The sequence below is a fragment of the Pleuronectes platessa genome, chromosome 2 (genome assembly GCF_947347685.1).
Source record: "Pleuronectes platessa chromosome 2, fPlePla1.1, whole genome shotgun sequence".
NCBI lineage: Eukaryota > Metazoa > Chordata > Actinopteri > Pleuronectiformes > Pleuronectidae > Pleuronectes > Pleuronectes platessa.
In genome coordinates this window covers 17,581,828-17,604,785 of record NC_070627.1, presented here as the reverse complement: position 1 = coordinate 17,604,785, position 22,958 = coordinate 17,581,828, and the positions used below count along the sequence as shown (strand labels likewise).

Here is a 22,958-nt window from a genome sequence, read left to right as displayed (position 1 = left end):
CAGACAAAGAAGGCGAGATATATTTCAAATTCATTGAATCAAATCAAATCATCATTTTGTCTGTCTGAGACTGAATATTTGAGAAAAAGTCGTTTTGGAGGAGCGCACACACACACTCCCTGCTCAGTGTTTGTGGTGGCGAAGCACAGCTGGTAACATCTGGATGTATTTTACAAGTGTTTACATTTCCAAAATGCTGAAAAACTACACAGGGAGAGGGGAGAGAGACAGAATTCTGAAAAACACTGCAGGTGCCAGAAGAGTAATAAAGAAAGGAGCAAGTCCCAAAAGCAGATTGTTTAAAATCTATCACAGTGGAGTTAGTTCACTGACATACACACAGACACACACACACATGCTCGTAACCGTTGGCCAACTGCAGTTACTGCCATAATCCTAGTCCAACAATAACAGACATCTGGTGCACTAATTGGCAGACTACAGCTTCTACGTCTACGTTTTTGTCCCATCAAGCTTCCCTTACTGCAGCCACTCAGATGAAAACGGAGACTGCATCAGTGTGTCCTTACTGCTTACCAGCTGACAACCACTCTTACGCACTTACTGCTACACACAACAGAGCAATTTCCGCCGACACACACACACACGCGCAACAGCTGCATTTCCATTTTACTTCCCCTAAATGACGAAAACACAAAAACAGTTGGACTCAGCCTAATCAAGACTGACATCGAGTACAGCGCTGTGAGATGACGTCAACAGTGAAGAGATGTGCGCACGCACCCCCCCCCCCCCACACACACACAGACACACACACAAATAGTCTATAGGATGTAATTTCAGTGATTGAGTGTAATTTACCAGTGTAAGATGAAACCAGAAAGGGCAACAAGATGGATCCTAGATCAAAAACAAACCATACACACTGCGTTGGCAGCAGAAACACCCACACACATGCACACACGCTCAACCTCTGACACACATTCAAAGTATCCTCAAAATGAGCACGCTCAATGCGACTTGTGTTGTTTTAAATGGTAAAAAGAGCAGATTGTGTGAGCTGCTACAAACTGATGATGTGCAGGACATGACAAGAAATTAGTATTTGAATGTTGTCCCACACAAACTTTCCTTGGGATCACTCTAATCTGCTCAGGTATGCCACTTTCCCATGGCCCACCCTAACCTCAACACTCACACACACACATCTATACACACACATACACAGGGGAGATTATTAAAGCGACCTCGTGGCACATGGAGGTTTCTGATGGATTTAACATCAGGAATGATTGTTAACTTTTAGGACTAAAAAGACTTGGAGAGACTCCTGAGAAAAGTGGAGCTCTTAGCCAGACACAAGGATCACATGACAACCGGGCCGCAGCAGCAGGGACCCCTGGGAAAACGGCACAATACCATCGCTAAGATCACACAGACTCCGGAGCCGAGCGGTAACGATGCCGTGCCGTTATATCATATTTAGGTATATGAATATAACAATGGCTATAACAGTCACATGTGCGGAGGGCTGAAGTGGATTTTGCCGTGCATATGTTCATCACAGACAAGTAGCTAAAAAAATATATATAATGGCCGTGAAATAAATTAAACCTATTAAGAGGGACGTATGCTGAAGGTGACGGAAGAAATTAATTTGGCTCAACTATGAAGACCCATGCCTCCACCCCGCTATAGGATTTCCACCAAACTAATTATCACGCTCCACTTTCAGAAATAATAAGGAAAGTACTTAATAGGTTAGGATTCACCCCTGCATTCATATGTCCATTTAACATCCCTGCTTTCATGCCCACACACTCTTTCCTTAATGCAATTTCATATCCATGATTTAAAATAAAGGAAGGAATTATATTTCAAGTGGCGTGAGGATTAGAATATACAAGCAGTGATATTAAAATACTGTAAGGTCCTCTGTGTGTGCGCAGAGCCTCTCTGAGTGGCTGAAGAGGAGGTAGAGATGTTAAATAATGTTTTTGTCACAGTTTAGGAGGATGGAGGAATTACAATGAAACCACAGATCTCTGATTACTCGTCTCTCACTGTATATTAATTTGGCTCCCTCTCTCCTTTATACCGGTTAGGAGTTTAATTTTTAAACAGAGCGCAGATATGAAAAAGACCCCCAAGTGTGTGCTCCTGCACCCGCAACAGAAGTCTGTTTATCTAGTCAGCCATTCGCTCCAATTATAACAACATCCAAATGCAACTATTGTTTCATTTCAAACACTCTTTAAAATTAGAATAACTTTCTTGTGTTTTTATCCCCCTCACTCGCACACTGCGGAATTAGCATTACGGCGCCCGAGGGTATGGAGAAAGTGCGCAGTCAAAATGCAGGTTAGGCCAGTTTGCTTCATTACTGGTGCGGCAAAAGTTAAGCATAAAATAAATAAATAAGAAAAAAAATGTGAATATGCCCTGAAGACAGGTTATATCAATGATGTTTTTCATCACTTATTTTTCAAAGAATTTAGATGCAATGAACATTAATCATGCATGTGTGGGAATCTTTCTGTGAACTACAGCTCAGCTCTCTTTTTCATTTAAAAAACAACCCTCCTGTCCTGTGCTTATTTCTCCCAGTGTGACATGTCACTGGGCTCTGCGCTTCTGTCATTGTGTTCACTGTGAAAGGTAACAGGGCAGCAGTCAGTCAGACAAAGTGAGTCTGAATTCTGATGAAGTCTGAGAGGATTACTACATGACACTTCCACAGCTCGCACCACGGAGCACATGTTACACATGCACACTGAGAGAATGACCACAAATAATGCCTTTGTCCAAAGGTATCTGCTGAGCTAGTCAGAATTATGAAGATAAAAAAAATGACAAATATACTATATATGTATACACACACACTCATAATGGAGAGAGTGAGACTCTGTTAAGTGCTGTGGTTTTCTATTAAACTCGAGTAAAGGCGGGGGAGAAAAGGGGAAGAGGAGTTCACATTATCTAAGAGAATTCCAATTAACACTCTCCCCCTCAGTAATTAGCTACTAAAATAGCGAGTGAACAAACCCAAAATCCCAACCCTGACGCCACCGTGCTGCCTAATTAATTCTCAAATCAGGAGCATCTGATGCAGGGGAGAACCTGATAGTTTAGAAGACAGACAGACCGCGCAGAATAAGCCATGAGGAGTACTGTTAAAGTATATTCAAAGAAAACACGTCCGTCTGCTGCTCGTGAGTTCACTGTTTTTCTTCTTCTTCATTTCCACTATGTTCCAGTGTTGCTCTTTTTTTGGAATTTTAATTTTAAAAGACAAAACTTGGGTAGACGTACTGTAACAGCTTATTAGTAGGTACACTGACAAAAAGAATAAGAAATGCAACGAGATATCAAATAAAAGAAAGAGCAAACTTAGAGATCTAGGCTGAAGAAAATGAAGAGAAGGAGGGAGGGAAATCTGAGGCGAGGGACAAAGCCAGAGGAGCAGATATCTTTTAGCCGTCTGTCGCTCATTTGCTCCTTCACTGGTCACTTCTTCCACTGTTTAATGCAAACAGATGAGGCCTTTCCTCGCTCTTTTTCCGAATCCTTTTCTTTTTAACGGTGGCTTCTTGGCCTCTGCAGTAACGTCAGTGCTGTGTCTATTAAAACAGCATGTGCCCCAGACTGCTACACACACTCACACACACGCACACACACGCACATGCTGCAGCACACACACACTGGTGCTTTTTGGTGAACTTTTAACCTCTTTCCATGGAGTGACATCGGGAGCACGGGGGTTAAGGTGCGCCTCAAGTTTTTACAAACATCGCCATGTGCAAATATATAACAGACATGTAGAGCCTATATACTATCAGACAGCTAGTGTGAGTCACATTTGGATGTCACCTATCTGTGGCCCCTATCAGCGACCGGCGCTGATCTATAACAAGACTAAGATAAACTCAATCAGCAAACAACCTCTGCAGCCAGAGGGTGGACTTCAAGATCCCACTGTAATAAAACCAAGCTAATTCATCTGCTTTCCAATATGCACCTCATGGCCTGTTTCAATTAGACACACACATACTCTCACACACACACACAGCGGTTGGTCGACCACAATGTAGCTTCAGCAATATCTTTTAATATGATGAGATACTCATCAGGTAGATTTTACACAGATTTTTGCAGCCAATGCAGTCTCACACATACAAAAGCTTATGTAAACTCAAAGTCGCACACACATAGACACAGTGGCGCGTTATGTAGAAACACACACACACACACGCTGTCACACGCTGATCTGTATCTGGACAAGTCAAACCGTGATAAAGTCACTCTACAACTACAGAAATCGATGGAAGTAATTTATTTACCTCAGCAGGCAATTTCTGCTCTGTCTTCAGAGAGGAAGAGGGAGAGGGAGAAATAGAGACAGGGAGATTTGGCAAGTATGTGTGAGTGGTGTGTAAATTAATCTAGCAGCAGTGAGATCCAGAGCCATGTAAAGTCCATAAAACAAGGGGAGGTTAAAGCAGCTCACATCATACACACATCAGGCAAAGGTCCAATACCAAAACCACTTCTTGCAGAGAGAGAGGAGATGTGAGACGTCATCTCAGTTCCATTAATATGATGTGCTATCCCTGGATGCCACTAAAAAGAAGGAAAAAAGAACAGTTAAGAGTTCTTCCTTTTTCTTTCTTTCCTGCCTTTTCTCCATTGAAAAGCAACACGGGCTGGAAGAGAGGCCCGTCCACGGTCCTTAACTTTGACTCAATGAAATAAAAGGCACTTAACTAAGCCTCAATGATCGATACAAACAGTGCTGCCGGCTGGTGCTCACACACACACACACAAATACACACACATGTACAGACACACACTTATCCCACCTCCTCAGATGCTCATGCATATGCATGTCCATTGTGATTTATGCATCCTGGCGGGGGTGCGAGCCTATCTGAGAGCAAGGCCAACACACAGGTCAGCTCATTTGTAAATCAGTTGCCTATTTATGGACGCGTAAAGTGTGCGTGTTTGTGTGTGTGTGTGTGTGCATATCTATGGATGTTTGTGGCTGTAAATCTTTGTGTATGAGTCTATGGGTAGAGGTCACTAGTAGAATCAGGCTCATAATCACTGTAGCGCCTTCATTCATTGTATTTATTGAATCCTCTCCAGCTTCTGCTCACGGCGAGCGTAAATCACACAATTTCTCCAGTGCGGGTTGCCATCCCTTCGATGTGTGTGTTCCTAGTCTTGTCCGCTGAGTGCTGACTGCGTCTGCCAACCGCCGCCCTGACCCCGCTCTATGCAGCAGGAAGTCGCAGAGCTTTCTGACCTCTCTTATTATTCCCAGGGAAGGCCGTGGAAACGCCTTCCCATAAGAGTGACTGTGTAGGATCTCTGTCCTTATATGTGCTGGATTATGAGTTAAAATAAGACGTGAGGTGTTTGGGGTTAAACGTACTTTAAATTGTGGCATAATCTCAGAACCTAGCCAACAAAGTAAAAAAAAAAGTGGATGCTTTCCTTTGTGGAAATTCAGTGGTGTTACTCCACCCTCCTCCCACCTCCTCTGAACAACAGATTTGGGCTAATAGGGCAGCTGCTTGTCCCCCCTCCCCTAAAACCCTGCTATGCTGCAACCCTCCCACCCCGTCTCCCTTCCCCAAAAAAAAAGAAACGCCCAGGAGGAAGCCTGTTGTTTTCAACTTGTTTTTGACATGGCCCTGAATGGAAAAGTTAAAACTGTTGTTCCTCATTCTCTAAAAGATAAAAAAAAAAAAAACTTCCATTTAATTTGTTCACTATTTTCCTTGGGTGTTGCTCATGATAAATCCCCAGGTCAATTAGAAGAGAGCGATGAAAGGAATAAAACAGTGTGTCATGAGTCTGTCTGTTTATCCATCGAGCTGTCGGCCTTTCCTCTTCTGTTTTGCTACGTTGTCAACACAGGCAACCGTCTCCCAGAAATAAACCCTGCATTAGGCTGGCCAGCAACCATGGTCTGTGACGTCATCACTCAAACACAAACAGTTTATAAAAAAATATGATTTGGAAAGACCACAGCAGAAAATGAATAAGTGCTTGGATATACAAAAAAGGAAAGATGAAAATATTGCAAGCTATTGCAACACCAAAAAAATAACACACACATACTCATTGAATCCCTTGTGGTGACTGTAAGTGAGCTCATAGAGCTGTTTGACTGGATTGAAAACTACTGTGAGTGCGCAGCCAATCACATGAGACAGCAGGGGCTGACCTCCGTGTGTGTTCATGTATGTGTGTGTTTGTTTGCCCGTTTTTGTGTACATGAGAGGAGGGGGGACGAGACGTGTGTGTCCATGTGTGTAACTGGAGCCAAACTGTAAATCATATGCCACTCTGCCACTCTTCTATATCCCCAAACCACACACACACACACACACACAAACACTCATTAACACATTTATATGTACACACGCGTGCACACATACACAGGCTTCCCTGTTAAAAAAAAGCCCCTCCACTTCATTAGGAAAGTAAACACAAGTGCTGTCTGAAGTGGCTAATTAGAGACTAATTACTCCCTGCTCGTTACTAATGCAAATTAGATTACGCTGCTTAACTTCCTCGTGTCCACAACGCTGCTGTTAATTGAGGCCTTTTGAAATTAAATTACCCGCTAATTAGCATATCAAAACCATTAATTCTGAGCAAGGAGGGGGAAAAAAAACAACAACAAATGCCAAGTTTTGCTAATGAGTTTTGCTAATTGAATATGTACGCTCAACACAGCGGTTTGTGCCAGGAATACCTATTCAGCGGATCAGCGTCCGTGTGCATGTGTGCGTGTGCGTACGAGCAGCCAGACAGAAACACCATGCATCATAAGAGGAGCATATAATTAAAGGAACCGTTCCATCTCTCCAAATGCTTTGTCTATATTTCCCTGTGAGCGCACGACTCCACTGATGTTCGGCGTGCAGGGTGCGAGGCAGCGGCACAGAGAGAGGGAATGGATATTCATCTCATGATGAGTAAAAGAGTCACTGTGTGTGAACGTGGAGTGGTTGTGTGTGTGTGTGTGTGTGTGTGTGTGTGTGTGTGTGTGTGTGTGTGTGTGTGTGTGTGTGTTGCGGTGGTATGTGAGCAGGGTTAGCGTTTGTCCAGGCTCTAAGCCTTCTTTGAAGTAAAGAACTCTGTCTCTCTGCTGCTCCGCTAAAGCCCCGGACCCCCTGCCAGCTCTTTTCTTTGCAACGCCCTCTCTCTTCAACTGGCCCTTCTTCACCTTCGCTACAATACCTGTCCAATTAGGGAAACACACACACACACACACACACACACACACACACACACTCAAACGTACAGATTTTATGGCCACTAGCAGAATGAACAGTCCAATCTTTCCTTCAATCAAAGCTGAATCTGTTTTTGTCTCTTTTCCAATTGAAGAGATGATTTGAAACTTTGTGGATTAGAAATGGTGAGCATATTCATGGCCGTGCCTACCTACTTATGAATACCAGAGGAGCGACACAGAGGAGCCAGGAGCTATTAGCTACTTTAATCTGCTGACGAAATAAAAGATTCATACATCTAAAGATCCATCTCAGCTTTGCATGTAAAACCAGCCGAAATAATGTCATTTTCAACAACTCCCTCTCCCTTTTTTCCTAAATATCTATCCAATCAGGGTGCGTGAAAAGCCCCATTCAGGTCGACCCTTATAAAAGTTTCATCTTATTACACTTCCAACTTCTCATTTCATTATCCCCATAATGGTAGATGAAAAATAGAATGGTAAAATTGAGAGGTAGCCATACAAAAAAATTAAATAACCATGATAATTAGATGTAAAGATATTATAATTCCTTTAACAGGATGCATAGAAACTGCTGCTCGACAATATTTGCCCTAATTGCTAGAATTATCATATTAACCAGTTACCATTTGAGTAAGTTGATTAAAAAATTGATTATTCGTCTATTTCTTTTAGGAGTTTCTTAATCAAAATCTAACATCCTTGAAAAATTAATTTGAAGCCGTTTCTTATCAGTTAATTAAATCGGGTTGGAAGTCATTTTTTCTGTGCGGCATGATTAGAACGGTTCTGTTCTCTTCTGTTCAGACACCATGACGTTAGAGGGGGAACTTTTCACTGTCTCATCAAACATTCACAACCACAAGAATAGGACTTCTTTGAAGGGCCCGCCGCCTTTTTTTTTCCTTCCAAACCTCTGCCTTTCTGATAAATTGCGTTATACCCAATAGATCTTTCTTTCTCGTTAACACATTCTCATTAACGGACAGAGAAAGCGAAAGGGGAGGGGGAAGAGGGGAAGAGGGGAAGAGAAAAAGGGGAGCAGTGTGGATAGGCAGAGGGGTTTGGGGGGGGGGGGGGGGTGCGTGGAGAAGAGAGAGGCAGAAGAGGGGGCAGAAGGAGGGAAACAAGAGGTGGGAAAACCAGGGGCAGGAAAAATAAAAGAACGGAACCAATGGCAGCGATAAAGTCAAACACAGAAATGAATACACCGACAAATACTCGTACGAAATGGAGAAAATGAAATAATAAACAGACACACACACGACGTGCAATGTTGCCTGGGTGACAGCCTTGGGATGGCCTGAGCAGAGACTAAACAACTAAGTCGGGAAATAAAACAAGACCGACAGGAACAAAATGTCTGTCGGACCAGAAAATGGTCTCTCTCTGTTTTGTTTTTTTCACAGTTTTAATTTTGTTAATCAGAATATTACATTTCTTAATGTAATTGTGAAAAATAAATAGTACATGAAAACAGCACTTGACAGGTATTTGGGAAAAAAGATTTTGCTGATATAGATAATTGATTTCACTCAGTTTCATATCAATTCAAATGTGCAGCTTTAAAAAGCACACATCAGAGAGCGACTTCACCTCAGAAAACTAGTTTTCTATTTCTGGAAGAAGACTAATTATAAAGCTCTGCCCCTGGGGAAGACAAGCCCCTCTTGAAGGAGAGAGGGAGGCAAAGATTCCATTCAGCACCAGCATTGGCGGAATATAAGTTTGTCTCACTCCACTCCGGCGAGCAGCCGAGCAGAACCGAACAGCTACAGTGCGCTCCGCTCATCTGTCCATCCCCGGCTCCTCGGGGAGGTATGGAGGGATTGCAGAGGGAGGGAGGGGGTTCAAAAGGAGAATTAAAAGGAGAATCATGGATGATACTGAGTGGTGTGGTGAGTCTCTCTGATTGGATAATGAATAGAAGAATTATTCGGGCCCGGCTAGCAAAGTAGAAATCTCAGCTCGTCAACAGCCAATCAAAGCTCTGGCTAATAAACCAATCAAACCCCCTCCGTGAGGGAGTGTGGGAGGTGGTGGTGTGTAGAGGGGGGGTGTTCTACTTGCTCTTCCAACTGCCTCCCTCCCCATATTTCTCTCCCTCTCTTTTTCTTACAATGCAACACTTTCTTTAGTACAGCTGCCCTCATCTTTCTCCATAGGAGACAGAGAATTCTCAAAGCCGCAATTACCACACCGAACTATCAATTTCCCCTTCAATTAACCCTGTGGGAAGAGAGTGGACGAGGCAGAGGAAGGAGAGAGCAGGGACGGGGATGAGAGATTCAAATTTGGGCGATGAACGGGGCCACCTTGGTTTGCTCCCTCTCCCCCAACAACCCCCCACGCCCCCCAGTCATGTGTTTGGGATGAGGAGGGAGAGAATTACACCTCCTCGGGATGAACTTGACCTCACCACTGGAGGTCAAACAAGTTACTATACAGCACGGGCCCCCTATCCTCATTACCAGCAAATAGGCCCAGCCGCTTCCGCTAATGCAGCCTGTATGTTAATAACCAGCGCTGGAACCACAGCGCAGCGGTGTCGAAAGCTAAGAGAGAGATAGACAGAGCTGCAGAGCGGCAAGGGGGAGGATGGAGGAAAAGAGAGGAGAGCGAAAAAGAGGGAAAGGGAGGAGAGGGGGAGGAATAAGGAGGGGGCGTGAGCCGGGGAGTTGTGTTTCTTAGATCATTGACTAAGGGCCTGCGCCCCGCAACAACGGATGACTGTGACGGCATCCTTCTCTTCGCTCTGCTCCCCTCTCCTCCTCGTCTTTGCTGGCTCACTTCCCTTCTCACCCACCCCCACCCTACGAGCCCTCTCTCCCCCTACTCTCGGAGCAAACCCCCTGGGGAGCCGCTTGACCAAACCCGGCCCTCAGCAAAAGTTTTTGCCAGCAAACTTTTCAGAAGCCGCTGCCTGATACCGCAGAGCAAAGGAAGGTTTCACTGGCACTCTCCCTCCCTCTTTTCCTGTTTTTTTTTGTACTTTAGTCCTTCCCTCAGTCCCCTCCCTCGTTTATGCTGACTACTTTCCGGGGCCAAACGCACGGTTCCTGACTGACCTTTAGACAAAGGAAACCTGCAGCGGCAGAAGTTGACGATTAGGTCTACAGGTTGCATAGGGCAGCGCTGACCTTCACTGGGCAAATCAGCGTTGTGGTGTCTGCTAATCCAACAACCCAAGGGCCGTCTTTGAGGCTGGTTAGACAAGTCCTTGAAGCAAAAATATTTCTGCTTTGTCCATTAAGTGTTGCAAACACAAAGAAAACAAAACAAACAAAGTCTGTAATAGTGGGAAAATAATGAGTAAAACATTATTTTAATCTGTTACTCATTTCTACTTTGTTTCTTGTCATTTGTTTGTTTTGTCAATGACTACGTTTTTTATTCTTTTCTTTTTTGCAGTGTCTTTGTTTCCAAGGACCAGCAGGTGTGCTGACAAAACACTGCATTCAATTTCAATACAATCACTAAATAGAAAAAAATTATTAACACATTTTTTTTTATGGGAAAATTTATTATTTGAAAGCCCAAACGCACCAATCAACAAGTTTACACCTCAGAATTATTAGAAATATGTGTGAATGTGCTAAATTAATTGTCCCTGCTTCTATTACAGGAAATGATCTTGCATTAAAAGCAAGCAAAATATTTTACAAAAGAAAATTAATTTTAAGGTTTTTTTCAAGTTTTCTATTTGTCACAAAATTAAGCTTTTTTTTGTCGTGTTATCGCAAAATCAAAATGAATAAATAAACAGCGTCTCAGACACTGGGGAGAGGCCTATTGATTGACCTTGCTTCGAGTCTTGTCATTGCAGTCACACAGAATAAAAGGATTCCTATTGAAATGAGGCCTGAGGAGAAAGAGCAAATGTTGGAGGTAAACTGTGATGACAGCTTGGATGTAATGAAGAGGCCGAAGGAACACAGGGCTCTGATAATTAGAGACAACAGGCATGACAAGAGAGGAGAAGAGGAGAGAGGGAGACCCAGTGAAGGAGGAGATGGACGGAAGAAAGTCCAACAGAGGAAAGAGGCGAAGTAGGAGAGAGAAAAAGTGAGAGAGACAGAGACAGAGAGCAAGTGTTGAGTTGAGTCACAGCGAGTGAGTATCGGAGCTCAAACGGGGAAAAGAGCACTTTCCGTCCACGTACCAGAAGCGGCCCTGGCACCAGCATGTGGAGCCTCATGAGTGACACAGCAACATCTTTCCTGATACATTTGTATGACAATGATTGGTGTTTTTTATTGCAGTGGAAAAATAACTCACTGTTTTTGCTACACACAAAAAAGAAAGGACTGATAAAATTGTCTTTTTTTGTTCACGTCATGTTTTGGTATGAGTCGACTACCACTGTCTGTGGGAGGAGGAAGAAGCGTCTGGGTTTAAACATTGTGTTGTGCCTTTGTAGATACAGCGGAACTGTGAGAACGTGAAGGCAGAATATTAGAATTTCTTTTCCTCTATTAATGCTAAAAACATTATTCTAATTAATTTTTAAAAGAAAATGTGTACTTTTTCATTTTAAAATTTAATTGATGCATTGAACTCGAACATGCAAAAAAAACTATTATAAAACTTGGAATAATTGGAAAATTACCGTGGCTTTAACCCACAACCTAAACAGAGTAAAATCAAAGACAACTTTCTGAACTTTTCATCTCTGTTCTTTTTGTTTTTCACCTCTCTCTGCTTTTCTTTCCTCTCACCCCCGACAAGAATTCTGCCAACAAACAGCTAATGCTGCTTAAAAGGCCAACGGCCCACAGTGCAAACACACATACACACACACACACACACACACACACACACACACACACACACACACACACACACACACACACTCTACCTTCTCTATCCTCAGGAACATGAGAGCTGGCTCTAATTCACAGGCTGGTAAAGCTGTGGTGGACAGCAATCTTGATCTGGCAGGATTAGGCTACTTTTATTTCCCCGAGAGCCACAGGGAGGAGGGGAGGGGAGGAGGTGGAGGGAGGTGGGTTGCGAGCGTTTGTGGGTGGTTGGGGGGGATCTCAAATCCTTCTACAAATGTCAAACAACGACCGGTGACCAGAGGCCACAAAGATACACAGTCACACACACACACACACACACTCATAAACACTCCTAGAAAAAATCCCGAAGTGCCACCCAGAGAAGAAACTCATCACTCTCCGTCTCATCAGTCTCTGGACGAGGGAACGTGGGGGCATAGAGGGGACTAAAGGAGGAGAGGGAGGAGAGGGAGGAGGAGGAGGGGGCAAGGGAAGGGAGGGAGGGAGCAAAAGAGGGAGGGAGGGAGAAGGGAGGGGGGGGGGGGGGGATTACACAATTATTCAGATAACAGCTGGGAATAATCTAGTGGCAGATGTCCCTCGGTCAACAATGCCCACCGCACACGGGTGTGCATGTGTATGCACACGGACACTAACAGAGTTTCAATACCCAGCGAGCAGCCGCAGAGAAAAAAAGAAAAAGCAGCGGCGTCCGATGAGGCAGCGCGATCTGCTCCAAAACAACACTGAGGTTTTGAGAATGAGCTTCTTGTTCAGATGAAACGATCTCTACTACCTATGACAGTTTTCTCCTGAATATTGAAAGTTCTAAAAAATGCACACACGCTCTCTGCGGGATGACTCCACCAACTGAAAAGCAAAAACCTTAAACCTGAGGAATTCTGTCCGAGCAGAAGAGATGGAGGGTTCACCCATCACCCACTGATTGACACTTAATAGTAGCTGAACACACACTCACTCACAATAAGTGTACACACATGCAGAGCGCAGCAGCATCCTTCACTGAGAGATCTCCAAGACTCCCGATAGTGGCTGTAGCAGTCACTGTCGTGCCCGGCTCCCTCCCCTCTCTGAAAGGCCACTATAGAAGCCATAGAGTCTGCACCCCACTGAGCAAATCTGTACAGTCTCTGCACCTTGAGAGCCACAGCAGAAGGAGGGGGAAGAGGAGGAAGAAGCGGGGGAGGACAGAAGTTGAGACAGACGGAGACACACAACCAATGTCGTCGTTTGCGATGGGCTTGATGATATTTGTGAAATGTACTAAAAATCATCCCCGCAAAAAAAAAAGAAGTAAATTCAGGCTCTTTTCCTCTCTGACATTTACAAGTTTTCATGTGAGGGTAAATTTCACGGAAGAGGAAAAAGGAGCGGCCCGAGCAGCGAGAGCGAGCTCTGTCAATCTGTCAACCCAGGCAGCCTATTGTGATTTGGTTTAACACCGGTTAACAGCTCGTCCTGTCAGGAGATGGATCATCCCACAGCGCCTCACATGCTAATAGCTTAAGTAGGCATCCCATGTCCCCCGGAACTAATACCACAAATACTAATACCATAAAAGAGCTGTGCACGCCACGCTCCAGCATCACTTTCGCCTGCGTTAGCCAACATCCTGATACTTTACGGATTAGAAACATAATGAGATGCATTTAAATGGTTATTACCTCACCAGGCCAGGGATGGTGAGGAACAGGGGCAAGGAGGAAGGATGGTTGAAGGAGTTTAAATTAAAAAACATGCTTAAATAAATCGGATATATGGCAGATCTGATAAGTGCAGCCAGAAAAGAGCATTAGAAATTAGTAAAGAATTCTAAGGTGTTATGATTGGCCACAGTTTACATTAGGAGCTCCGAAGAGTGTAAGATGTAAAACTTATTTGATTGCAGTTGGGTTTATGGACCTGGAAGTTTCTCTCTCCTCCTCCTCTGTGAATCTCAGCGTTTCATCAGAGCGCTCACTTGTCCGCTCGGCAGATTTTAATGCCGCAGCACCACGGACAAGTGAGCACCCAGGAGCTGTGTAACGCCTCTCTACAGTCAGACGGTTTATGAAATGTGCAGAATGTGCACGCGTGTGCGTGCGTGTATCCATAACATTCCGAGTCTGGCGCTTCGCAGCTGTCACCTACCCTTCACAGCCATCTTTTCAATACACATTAAAGCAGCGCTGCAGAAAGTTTAGTCACACTGTTGTTCTGAGCGAAGCTTTCCACTGATCTGCTCCCTCGGTTCCCCCCAGCTCGATTGACGGCTGCCCTGTCAGTTTGTCGCAGCACTTTAGAAAACACCAACGGCTCTCTGATGAAGTGCTTACAAAAGGTCATAGGGTGGAGGCGATGGAGAGGAGGGGAGCCGAGACTACTGAGAGAGGGAGGCAAGGGAGAAAGGAAGGGGAGACGGGACGGAGTGAAGGAAAATCCATAACACAAATACAGCTGTCAGAAGCAATGCAGAGTTAGCAGGGGACACAATGAGCGATGAGAGCTTTTTCATGAAGACGCTCCACTGGAACACAACAGGCGCGCTCTCAGTTCCTGCACACTGTCTTCCTCCGACCATCTCGTGTGCTCCACCTGGCCGTGCCACTGACCCCAGGATCCTCTGCGACTCTCACTCGGTCTCACTGAAATCCAACTGGTGAGATCTGGCTGCCTTATTTCACGATCTGCTCCAGACTCCACAGCCAGAGCCCCCTCCCTTAAACTCTCCACTCCAGCTATGGCCTCAGGTGCCAAGCGCACTCTGGAGAGGTTGATCTAATGCTTCCTCATGCTATAATGACCCACGCCTAAAACCACTGCACTGTCATTTCCCTCGCTTCATGCAGTCGTTCACTCTTATGCTCTATCTCTCAAACTCTCTCCCGCTTCCCCCCCTTTGCCCATAGGAAACCGTCTCTTCCGCTCTGAGCCGCCCGCTCACTCCCCCCCCCCATGCACATCCATCAGCTGTTAATGGGCCAGTGCTGTACGGAGTTGGAGGAACATCTCTGCCTCCCATGCAGGCACCCCCCTCTCACATATGTAGAAAAACTCATCTGAAACGCACAGACATGTTAATGACCACAGGCTAAAACCACTGTGTCAGGCGAAATGATTACCTTATCAATCAGAGAGAGAGAAAAAGTGCATGAATCTTAGAGACGCAATATGCTGCTTTTCACCTCACGTGCAATGACAGCTAATTAAAAAAAGAAAGAGGCAAAAGAAAGGGCAGAGAAGACAACCACTCTCTCTCACAGGTGGTCAACTTTCTACAGACCACTGCAGGAACCTCTCTCCTCCTTCCTCCTCTGCTGTCCTGCAATTCTCTGTGTGACACCTCCTCCTGACACATCTCATCTTAGAGAAAATATGTGGGGTTGATTTTTCACACACACTCACACACACACACAAGAATTCAACCCTCAACTTCGGCTAAATAACCGCTTCAATTAGAACCACATGTACAATCAGGCCTCCGTCTGAAGCAATGTGGCGGCAGCTTCACTGTGCTGTCAATCATTTCAATACACAACCCCCCCCCCCCCCCCCCCACCCCCCCCCCGATCACTGACCATGTACAATAACACCTTCATTTAAACCATTAATATGTCAATTAGACTTCATTAATAATTTTCTTAAAGACGTAACAAGCTATAATTGCTGCTGTAATAGTGTTCAGTGATTACATATGGACGTGAGTGGATTTTCTTTTTATATTTCTGAAAAAGGAGCAATTCTATTTCATAGAAAACAATGATACACTAAATGAAAAAATGATGGATTTGAACCCATAATTACACAGCAATTAAATGTATGATGTTTCCACATTTTAAAGGCCAACACACATGTTCAGTTCAAATACGGACACCCTGCGATAACGGCAGCTTCAGGACCAACACTTGAAATGGAAACCATTTACAATCAAGCTTTCGCTCCCAGTACAGGATCTTTTTTTTTTCACTTTCCTCAAACCCCATTTAAAGGATATCGAAAATTTAACCGTTTCAGCTTTTAATGCACTAAGTGAACCCGTGAGTATCTATCATGGGTCAAACCCTACATGTATAGCAGTGTCGTATACGGGTGCTCTTCAACATCACTTTGGAGCCAAAAGCCCACTCAGACTTGTGGGTTTGGGATGGCAGGAGGGTTTTAATGAAGAGAGAGGCAGAGATGGAGAGACGGACACGGCGAGCCATGAAAGCTACCGACGCACAGGACATTTAAAACTTCAAATACTGTCCATTTTCACTCAAGCAGGACAGGTGAATTGAGAAAAAAGCACTCTGCTATACACACATTCCCACACTCAGATATATACACTCTTCCACACATACGTTCACATGCGCTCGTGCAGTGAGGTAAGGACTCTCTGAGTGAGTTTATGGACTAACACAATCATGTTGGTGGCTTTTAATCCTGCTGAAGGGGTTTTAAAGCACATGAGATTCATATCCATTATTGCCTGTCGCTAGACGGTGTCATACAAGTCCAGAAACAGAGCCGCTCACACATGGGGGGGAAAAATCCACATTTAAGTAATGTGTCAGTAAGCATAAGAGAAACAATTGTCTGGTGGAGGACAGAACCTGAAAACGATGAGCATCAGCAGCACATGAGAGTCTCACAAACAATGAAAGAAAGCAGGACATGGAAAAAAAAAGACACAGCTGTCGAGAGGAGAAAAAAAAAAGAAGAAGGAAAAGTGTTGAAGCAGGTCAGATGAAAAAAGGTGGCAATACTTAGGCAAACGCACAGACACGAATACACAAGAGCCGACAGGGAACAGAGAGTCAATCTGTCTCTGACACCTCTGGCTTCCTGCACATTCTCTCTTTTTTCCCCAAATAATCTCTTGTTTCATTGTCTCCTATTATATTTTCATGAAAACCCTCTCACTGATGTGATAGCTCATCGGCAGACAAAGCACCACACAGGAACATTCATTTCCCTGTGACTTTATACTCTTGGTAAATGCTGAAAATATATGAGGATAGAGACATTTAAAAAAAAAGTGCTCTCCCTCTGAGCTTCTTTTGGAAGTTTACAAGTGATTATCAGTGTAGATATTTTAAATATAAATGTACAAATAATTATACCGTTAAGGGTATCAGTGGTATATTGTACAGACCAGTCTATAGACTGAGACATCTCAGCTGCTGAGCTTTCAGTGAAGAGAAAATCATTGGCTGAAATTGTGATGATTACTCACTTTAAAAAATATATAGAATCAACTTTAAAAGTGACACATTTTTCCTTTTGTATACATTCTAAGAATTTCTGCATATTTCAAATAATTGATCATAATAGAAAATATCAATATGAGGATTATAATCAGCTCACAATTGTGTTAATATTTCATTCTTATTTTAAAAATGTAAAAAGGTACAACATTTGCATATTAAACAAATCCAACCTCTTTTGTCTTTGCTAAAACGAAGAAATATAACAAATTTAATTTTAAATAAAACAACTTGTGGCTGGGTGAACATAAAAAAAAAACATTAAAGTGTTTTTTTATGAAAACAACTTAACGTGCAATTATTCATCTATGAGAAATTAACTTTTTTTTCCATCTTTACATCAAGCTCCTGCAATCACCACAAAAAATACCTGCTTTCCGTTCTGACACCAAAAGATGTGACAAGGTCATAAAACGTGATGAAGAGCTTTTTCATTCCCGCTGGATCTTCTATTAAAGTGCAATTAAAAGTGTGTCATCGCGGAGCGGAAATGCCACCACATGCAGAGGACGAGGGAGGGGAGGAGAGGGGAGGAGAGGGGGGAGACACAACAGGAGAGAGGGGACACAGTAAATAAAATTCATTATGCCAAATGCCCCGGCGCCCATCAATCAAGGGGGCAATAATGCCCGTGTCATGGTGCGCACCCACACGGCCCTGTATGCTTTTCTCTCAATGACAGACAACTAACAGCAATTAATTGTCATTTCATCTCTCCCTCTCTTTCTCCCTCTCTCTCTGTTTTTTGGTCTGCAGCTTTCCATCACGCGGGACCTGAGTCCTTCTGACATGCGGGGGATGTTTTGGCTCATGTGGGATGAGTTTTATTATTAGAGAAGAACATCAGTAACTTTGTTTCTACAGCACCTAAGATGACGCTGCCGAGTTAAATTCAGTTAGGCGAAATAAAACCGTTAATCTCTCGGTTATCTGTTGTTTAAAAAATATAACACGGGTTTAGTTAAAGTTTTTTTTTTCCTTTTACTCTAAGAAAGAAAAACCTCTCTGAAGTATAGGCCTATTTTCCTTTAGTCGGTTTACATCACACAGAAAAGGAAGGAAACGAGTGCCATGCAGAGGCTCCTCAATTTAGTAATTTATATAAGCTCCAAACCAGTGGAATAATATTTTATATTTTACCATCAATATGATATATTTTCTAATGCATTCAGTTTAATTTAAGAAATATATATACAAACACGTACATTGCGTCACTGTTCTCTTATAAAAACTGTCAACCATCGTGCAATTTTCATCCGTCTAATATTAACGTTAAAGCCGGAATTCAAACTTTTACGCACCAGGAGCAACTTTTCCTCCGCGTCCGTCTGTTAAATCCTTCACCTGCAGTTTATTACTGTTATCTGTTTTAATCTGGTCGGATTATAAAGAGAAGATACAGCCCATGCAGCAGGAGCCAGTGAGATTCAAACACCGCGGCACCAATTTCCAAAAGTCAAAATGGTTTGAAAAGAAAGTATTGTCCCCTGACCTACTGACCACGTCCTGCAGAAGGCTGGTTTTTTTTCTCTCTTTCCTCCAAAAGACAAGGAGTCTATTATCCTCACCGAGGACTCTGATCTGTTTCATTTGTTATTTTCAAGAAATTTAAACTAAAATTCATCTCTTTAAAACCGCGTTGATCGGCTCAGTTAAACAGGTACAAAGCGATAACAAAGCATCGACAACGATTCTCAGGCGGGTGCTTAAAATTATCACCACATAACCTGCGTCGGTGTTTATTAGCAAAAATTAACAAGGGGGGAAATGGTGTTTCAAGTCGTTTGCCTCCTTTCAAGTCCAAACCAGGACATCTCATTTAATAGTTAGTCCAATAACCATGTGAGGAAGACAAACTTTTGGTTTGTTGTCTCACGAGCGGAGACTCTGGTCAGTGACACTTTTCGCAGCGAGCACTGGCTCCTCATCCTGTGAAACTGCGCTCGGATCAGTCCGAAACGTTACATGGTGCATTTCAAAAGATCCATCTGAGATACATGTGGATTAAAAGAGCGCGTTTAACGTGTCAAAGAGCTGAAACTTATTCCGCTGTGGATTTACTCTCTGCTGCGTGAAATGGACAAGATGAATACAACAATAGTTGGAATTTTAAAACGTGGCTGGTGAGTTCCGCGTTTCAACAAACTCTCCAGACAAAAAGACTGAAAGTCACAGAGACACACGGCGAGAGGGAAGTCCGACCGAGGAGAAACGTGAGCGTGTGTGTGCTCCGCAGCGTAATGCTCTAAAACACCCCAGCTCGACTGACTTGGAGGAGTTTCACAAACAATGTGCGATGAAAAGTTGGATGTTTCGGAGCGCTGAGCTGCGGTGTGCAGCAGCAGAGTTTCAATGGAGCCACAGAGTGAGGAAAGAGTGAGGGAGATTCAAAGAAGGGGAAAAGCGGTGAGGAGGGGGGGGGGAAAGAAAAGGAAAAGTGTATCTAATGCATCAACCTGTTCTCTGGTTTTCGGAAGAAGTCAACTTTCACGCCAGTGGTTGGACCATGTGGACAGCCCGCTTCTGCTCCTCAAACCCCCGGCGCGTCCACTCTCTCTCTCTCGCGGCGACCCAAGGAGGGGGGGGGGGTGTGGGGGGGGGACACACAAACCGACGGGACGAAAAAATAAAAATACAAAAAAAAAAAAAGAATGGCAAGAAAAAAAAGAGAGGAGAGAGAGACAGAGAAATCTAGGATCTAAGACCGCAGCACCATTACTTTAGACGACAAAGCGTGCTCGTTAGTCCTTTTCCTTTTTCCCTTTTGTGTGCGTCCGCTCTCCTCGGAGTGGCCCCTCTGGAGTGAAGTCAGAACAATACTGCCGCTAAAACTCTGGCACTGTGCGCAAGTTGCCAGGGAGAAAGCGCGCTGCTTCTCGCGTCTTGTTTTGTCGCGTCTTCTCCCCTCCGCTTTCTCTTCAGGACACTTCTTCAGCGCGTAAAAGCTCTCCAGCGCTCCTCCGATTTTGGCATCCCGGTCTGTTGCTTGCTCGCTCGCTGGGAATCAGGGTTGAATCAGTAGGGCTGCGCGTGTGTGTACGAGTGTGGAGTGTGTGTGTGGAGTGTGTGTTGCAGGGTGGGCAGTTTGCTGCGCTACCGTAATGCCTCTAAAGCAGGTGCGCGTTTTCACCGCTGCCCTATCCTCGCAAAGCCCTGGCGCACAATAGGAAAACAGCAGCCGGCGAAATGCATGTCTCCCTCTCTCTCTCTCTCTCTCTCCCGGTGTGTGTGTGTGTGTGTGTGTGTGTGTGTGTGTGTGTGTGTGTGTGTATGTGTGTGTGTGGGTCTCTCTGTCTGTGTGTGTGTGTCGAGGGGAGGGCACTGATCTATTGACCTCTCTTTGCATCCCAACTGAGTTGTGCTATTGTGGAGGCAGAGAGGAACAGATGTTAGACCCTGCATTGAGTTTGAGCTCAGAAACTGTCAGAAATAAAGAGCCATCACCCCAAAACGACTTTAGTCCAGAGTCATGCACTTGCCTTTTCTACAATTTATGTTATGCTTTTAAACGTAATAGAAACAAACCAAAAAAAATAGATCTACATTTTCTTTTAAATTTAAATTGCGAAAAGTTTTCAAGAAGCCATTAATCCGAAATAAATGATGTAATTGTATAAATAACCAGCTTCCTCTTTACCCTTGACAAACCTCATTGTAATGGACTACAACTTTCATATTTTTTAATACAGCACGGTTTTCTATATTGATTTATACCAGAAGGATTAATGTCAACCAGAAACGCTGTATTCCACAAATAAAAATTAGGTGTAAAATCAGTTAAGTGAGTTCAGTCTTGTTACACACTTACCTTGTGAAAAGACAGTTATATTGTGATTGGACAAATTTTACTGTCTGCCTAACTCACTATGTCCTTTATGTATTTTGGAAGCCTTACAACTCCCTTTGCAGAGTTATTACCGCCTCCCCCCCCGACCACATTAATTTACTAATTGATAGCATAATCAGTGTTGAGATTACTGTCTCTGATGAAATTTGGAAATTACATCATACCTGTCGCCCCGAGAGAAAAAAAAAAAGGGGGGGGGGGGGCGCCATAACTCACAAGATGATTTTGGAATAATTTTTGCTTTAGCCGTTAAATGGGATTCTGCCCTTCTGCCTTTACGCTATCGAAGCTTTTACCATTGGAAAATGATGGCAGTCCATCACAGCGGCACCCAACAATGGGCCACGGCTGCAGTAAATCACAACACGTTCATTAGCACGATCAATACCACTAAAGAAATATGTGTGACTATGTGTGCGTGTGTGGAAATGTTTGTGTGTGTGTGTGTGTGTGTGTGTGTGTGTGTGTGTGTATGTGTGTGTGTATTGGTGTCAATGAGCACCCGTATAGTTTCTCGTCAGAGCTTCAACATTTTTTCAAGGAACACCTTTTTATATGTTGTCGATAAATCTCCTGAGAACAGACAGGAGCTAATGTTGCTGGTGATGAGTGATGCTTTTCTAAGTGGCTGTTATCATGAAGACAAGCGAGGAAGTTTGATCCACAAAAATCAGACGTATTAGTAAAACAGACTTTATAAGCATTAGCAGGTGTGATAAGTGTTACATGACACCTTTAAAATGACAAAGAGGCTGCAACCTATAACTGAAAATATGTGAGTCACAATAGAGAGCAGAGACTGACTCATCCTGTTGTTATGTAACTCTTGACATTTTGACTAATGATATCAATCACCCCTCCTTCTTCTGCGGAATAAGTTGTTGTTTGTCTGTTTTGGCTCATGGTTGCAAAAAAAAAAAAAAAATCACAGAACACAGGAAACCAAGTCGCACTCTGTGTCCTGCCTGAATAAAGCCGAGCCAGGCCGGACTGAAGCAGGCCAAGTATGATACTGGATTAAAATAAAGCCGGGGGCCAGGACATCTAAAGTCAACACTCTTGTTCTTGCTCTTACCAAATGGAGGAAAAAATGCTGTTTGGCCCTCTCACCCAACTCCTATTCTCATTTAGGAACCTTTCTGTCCCTGTTAATCAGGGGGAATAATTATCAAAGTGGACAGGTAATTAAATTAAAACATAAGTGGCTACATGAGCTGGGCTGGCTGTACTACAAGGTTTTCCCTGGCTTAATTAAAGAGAAATATGGGAGTGCTCACCCACAGTGTCACAGAGCTGGTAAAAATGAAGAAAAAAAGCTCCTGCCACCAACTTGAATAACTCAATCTGATCCGTTCAACAGAGGATTTTAAATTGATAATTAAAAAAAGAGGTGATTCTGCTCTGTGTATGTAAGGGACAGAAAAAAAAAAGATTCTTCTACTCTGCTCATTCCTGAGCGATTCAGTTTCACAGACCCTGTTGTTTGTTTGTATATGAAAGCAAAAGCATATGTGTGGCGGCGCGAGCAAGGCGAGGGTGTGCAGAATGTGTGGTAGACGCATTAAAAACAAAAAGAGTGCGAGCGCTGGCTGCCATCTGGGAATAATGTCGTAAAATAAAGCTATAATAAAAATCAAACTTACTGCTGTTGATGTTTATAAACAACCCCCCAACACACACACATACAATTCTCACAATGCCTTGAAAGTCGAAACCCAGAGAGAGGCCTCAAACACACACACACACACACAGACACACAATCACACACACAGACACATACACACGCGCATATACAAATAAACAGACCCAGAGCGGGAATCCATTGCACAGACCAAATTATC

General features: G+C 43.7%; 1 protein-coding gene across 1 annotated transcript in view; it reads right to left on the bottom strand.

Annotated features, from left to right (window-relative positions):
- The window catches only part of foxp4 (forkhead box P4), an 81,150-nt gene extending 61,294 nt beyond the window's left edge, over window positions 1-19,856 (bottom strand). Inside the window, exon 1 of the mRNA XM_053445290.1 lies at window positions 19,727-19,856. The gene's annotated coding sequence lies outside the window, so the exon portion shown is untranslated. The remainder of the gene's footprint in view (window positions 1-19,726) is intronic.
- Window positions 19,857-22,958: the final 3,102 nt, after the last annotated feature.